This window comes from Sorex fumeus, unplaced genomic scaffold (assembly GCF_029834395.1).
Source record: "Sorex fumeus unplaced genomic scaffold, SorFum_2.1 ptg000007l, whole genome shotgun sequence".
NCBI lineage: Eukaryota > Metazoa > Chordata > Mammalia > Eulipotyphla > Soricidae > Sorex > Sorex fumeus.
The window spans coordinates 2,628,157-2,633,497 of record NW_026606064.1 but is presented as its reverse complement, the minus strand read 5'-3'; positions in this window follow the sequence as shown (position 1 = coordinate 2,633,497).

The following is a 5,341-nucleotide window of genomic DNA, read 5'->3' as shown; positions in this document are numbered from 1 at the left end:
GGATTCCTCCCCACAACCAATTTATTACATTGATCACTTGATTACTTGACATCCTGTTACTCATCAATTTACTCGAGCGGGTGCCAGTAACGTCTCCATTCATCCCTGTCACATAGCCAAATGGCATCTGCTTGTTCTAGGAACACGAACAGCCTCAAACCGATCATTCAAAGTCTTGATGAAGAAGTCTGACCATCTCTTAGGTGGGTGGCCATGCGGTCTTTTGATGTCCTGTGGAATCCAGTTGGTAATGGCTCTGGTCCAGCGGTCATCTCCAAATCTCATTATGTGTCCAGCCCATCTGATTTCTGACACGTTGGCAAATGAGACAGCATCCCTGATTCTTGATGGTCGACGGAGGTCAGAACTCCAGATTCTTTCTCTCATTTGAGTGAAACGTGATACTCCAAGCATAGCTCTTTTGATGGCTCTTTGGGAGACCTGAATAGCATTCTCATCCTGTTTTTGTAGGGCCCAGGTCTCTGAGGTGTATGTTCATGCAGGAAGAACAGTGGAATCGAAGAGATGTGCCCGGAGCTGGAGGTTCTTCGTCCTCTTAGTTATTTCTTCAATGCTTTTGAAGGCATTCCAAGCCTCTCTCTTCCTCCTGCGCAATTCAGGTGCCAGGTCATTTTTCATGTTGACTTCTCGACCTATGTACACATAACTATTGCATTTGGAGATGTTCATTCCATTGAGAGTGAATGGAACGTCAGGAACTAGACTGTTTCTCATAAACATTGTCTTCGTGAGATTCAGCTGTAGTCTGACCTTTCCATACTCATGGTCAAAGTCGGCCAGCATTTGTGCCGCTTGGCTAATGTTTGATGTTATTAGAACAATGTCATCAGCAAAGTGGAGGTGGTGTAGTTGCCGACCATCTATCTTCACTCCCATTCCTTCCCATTCCAGTAGTTGCATGATGTTCTCGAGGGTGGCACTGAAGAGTTTTGGTGAAATGGTATCACCCTGCCGAACCCCTCTCTTGACATGGATGATCACTTCTTTGTAGAATGGTGAGATCCTGGTAGTGAATCCATAATACAGTTCATGGAGGATCCTGATGTATTGAGTTTGAATGCCATGATTGGCTAGGGCTTTGATGACCGCTTCAGTCTCAACAGAATCAAAGGCCTTCTTTAAATCAATGAACGTTAGACAGAGCTGCATCTTGAACTCCTGAGAAACCTCAATGAGCTTGGTTATCATGTGGATATGGCCGATCATGCTGAATCCTTTGCGGAACCTGGTTTGCTCGCATGGTTGTCTTTCATCTAGTGTTCTGCCAATCCTATTCAGGATGACTCAAGTGAACAACTTGTAGATGACAGATAGTAGGCAGATCAGGTGATAGTTGCCAATGCTGTGGATGTCTCCATTCTTGTACAGTAGTACAGTCCTGCTGGTTTTCCATTGCAATGGAACCTTGCATTCAGATAGGTAGCGTGTGAAGAGCCGTGCCAGTGTATTGATGAGTACTGACGGCAGGTTCTTCAGGTGTTCAGGTATGACCTTATCTGGGCCAGGTGCTGTTCGTTTCTTTACCAATGAAATGGTGTGTCGGATTTCTGAAGGGAGAATGTTGGGAACGACATATCCATCCTGCGGAATTTGGTATGTGGGCAGATGGACGTGGCTATCAAAGAGATCTGAGTAGAAGTCATGGATAATCTTCCCCATTGCCCTTCTGGAAGATGTGGTAGATCCATCAGGATGTCGGAGGGCAGCCATCTTGCTCTTGTAGTTGGCGAGGGACAGGCGGGCATAGCGAATGCTTTTCCTGGCTTCTTCTGTATCTATCACCACTGTTACTCTTCTCTCTTTGAGGTCTTCCTTTATCGCTTTTCTGCACTGCTTTGCAAGCTCAGATGTTCACTTGCCTGAGGCATGCGCCAAGCCACATTGGTGAATGAGCTCAAGAGTTTTTGAAGACAGGCTTTTTTTTTTTTTGTGGCTATCTCTCTCTTGGCATTCCTCGCATAATCATGGAGGCGCTGAACCAGTCCTTCGTATTCCTCATCAATGTTATCAATGATGGCATCTTCCCATGTTGCAGCAATAGTGCCAAAGAGCTCCCAGTTGGTGGTTGTTCTGGGAGTTCTCTTAAACTTTGCAGCCCTTTCTCCCCGTTCTGTGAAGTAGAATTTTGCATGAAAGAGATGGTGGTCTGATCCCATTTGGAATTTGGGGACAACAGCAATATGGGTCAGGCAAAAACCGTCTATTGAATATGATGTGGTCAATTTCATTGTGGAACCATCCACTGGGAGATTCCCATGTCCAACGGTTAGATTCAGCCTTCTGGAACTGTGAGTTACTATGGATGGTCTTGGTCGACATGATGAACTCAGACAATCTCTCACCCTGTTTGTTCCATTCTAGGCCATGGATCCCAATGTGAAGTTTTTTGGCTGACTTCTCGGTCCTATTTTGGCATTAAAATCACCGACGATGACCATGTAGAAGGTGTGGTCTCCTTTTTGTAGAACTTCTCCAGCTCCATGTAGAACTTTTCAATTTCTCCTTCATCATAATTGGATGTTGGTGCGTACACAATGAAGATAGAAACTGCCGGCTGGCAGTGAGCCACATCTATTCACGTGTAATCGTCTGATTCGGGATGTTAGGCATTCGAATGAATCAATGCTTATGGCCAAGTTCGTATTGACAAGGACCCCGACACCACCGACGCCATTTTTGTCACGTTTCGAGGAACAATTCTTCTCCAGTGTCGAAAACGGCATGATGTGATTGATGCTTTCTCGTCTCAATCAGACCAATGATGTTGTACTTGATCTTTCAAGCTTGTACCTCGATGGATGCATCTGATGCCAGCATACGTGCATTGAAAGTACAGACAGTCATTTTTGTCTTTTTTTGTTTTGGCAGCCTAGTTCGGCCTTGAGATTTTATCAGCCTCTCCTTCCACATCCTTCTCAATGCTGCCGTATTGGTGGCTCCTTCAGGGTCAGGGGAATGAGACCCACTGTATTTACTGGTTTTGGCATATAAAGTATGCCATGGATAGCTACCTCCACTACCTCCACTATCTAGTCACCGCCATGCTCAAGGATGCTTTCCGGATACTCGGGCTGAGTCTCATGCTTGAGTGAAGCCCCACAGAACAAGATAAGCAGAACTCTGAGACCTTGGATTTCAGGCTCAAAGGACCCGAGTACAGAGATCCTCTGCCTGCTCCCACCAACCACAGGTGACAAAGGGATTAAAAATAGGAGCCCCACCCTACCCTGGCCTGTCTGCTTCCACCAACCACCAGTGACCCAGGGATTGGATTACACAAAGAAGACCCACCCTACTGGTACCAGATAAATACCTCATGGCAGACCTCCACTACCTCTACTACCTCCACTACCCAGTGGCCGCCATGCTCCAGAATGCTTTTCGGACTGCGCGGCTGCAAAGCGCCCGTGCGACACATCACAAAACACTTAATACCCATCTTCCAGGATTGCCGCACCATATTTGATGGGTTCAAATATGGTTTGAACCATGGGAACACCTACAAGAGCAATTAGAAGCCGCCCCAAAAGCGTCTATCCCTCTCGGAGAGCCTGGCAAGCTATAATCTAGTACATTAAAAAAAATCGACTCATTGACTGTGTATGCTGTATCTGAAATTTGTCAAACAGGTAGGAAAGAACTAATGCTGTAGTGTTCAATTTGAAGGTTGAATTCCTTCTCTGGGAAAAATCTTAGTGCTTTTCTCTTATAGCTTTCAACATTGGGATGAAGACCTCCTGTTTCATGGAATATAATCTGATTTAAAGTCAACTGATTTAAGTAAGCATTTAAATCAATTCTAAAAAAACGCACTCTGCAGTATTTAGATGGATGTTTAATTAAACAACTGGGCACCATGACTCAATTGGTACTTAAAATTGACCACTACAGGTCTCTTGAAGGCTGAATGGTGTAGACAATGGCACTCTAGCAGATGCTAATTCTCAGGCTCATTCAACAACAGAGTCAGCACCTGAGAGACAGGACCTCCTCCCTCACCTTACGCTTGTCTTAGTTATGCTGTTTATGAAAAAGCCCAGACTGTATTTAGTCTGAGCCTCTTCATAAAAGCACAGTCAAGGTGTCAGACAGATTAGGATTTTAACATTGTCTTCATCATTCCCATGAAAGCACAAATACTACATCTTAGTTTCCTCAACTGTAGTTTGAGGATAATATTGTACTTATTTTCCAGGGATGTAGTGAAGTGACTACCAACTCAGACATATATGGAGTGTGAAGAGTAATAGAAAAATTATTTTTCTTTAGTAGAACTATTTTATCCACATAACAGTACTATAATTATAATTATTTAGCTTTTGTTGTTATTATTTAATTTGAGGGTATTGAATGGTGAAGTTTCTCTTATGGTAAAGATCAAAGTAGGGCATGTAAGACCTTAGTTAATCCTTCCCCAGTTAACTAACCCGTGCTCAAATTACACCATGCTCTCCTTAGTCCAACTTCAGTCACCTTGGCTTCATCCAGTGTCTCAAATACTTGATCTTGAGTAATTCTAGTTTAGGGTCTTCCCAGACCACTCACTCAGTCTCTATATAGAGTCTTACCAGGATTGCTCTTCCTAACAGTCACATCTCAGATCACTGCCTTAGGAAACCTCCTAGGAGCCTCATAGCTCCTTTCTTTCCTTCCTTCCTTCCTTCCTTCCTTCCTTCCTTCCTTCCTTCCTTCCTTCCTTTCTTTCTTTCTTTCTTTCTTTCTTTCTTTCTTCCTTCCTTTCTCCCTCCCTCCCTCCCTCCCTCCCTCCCTCCTTCCCTTCCTTCCTTCCTTCCTTCCTTCCTTCCTTCCTTCCTTCCTTCCTCCCTCCCTCCTTCCCTCCCTTCCTTCCTTCCTTCCTTCCTTCCTTCCTTCCTTCCTTCCTTCCTTCCTTTCTTTCTCTCTCTCTTTCTATCTTTCTCCTCTGAATGCTTGACACAACTGTACCTTTGTATTTTGGAGATATGATTTATGTTTTAATCAGTCCCAACTTTCCCAACTGATTGATGTATACTGATAGGGAAGGGACTCTATCTCTTTCTCTGCCCCCATCACTGAATTGTCGTACTCGAGAACCTAAAGCAGTGGTTGAGAGGAGGATAGAAAGGAAGATAAGAATGAAAGATGGAGGGGAGATGGTGGGATAGTTGGAGAATCATCTGCTTATTGTCACTGTCAGGTTTAAAATTTCTATTAGAAGATGACCTCTAAGGGCGTTAGAAGAGCTCATTCTTCCCAGGAAGAACTGGGAATGTCTAGAGCTGGTAAGAAAGCACAATGAGCAGGGCACCTGACTTGCACATAGCCAACCCAAGTTTGATCC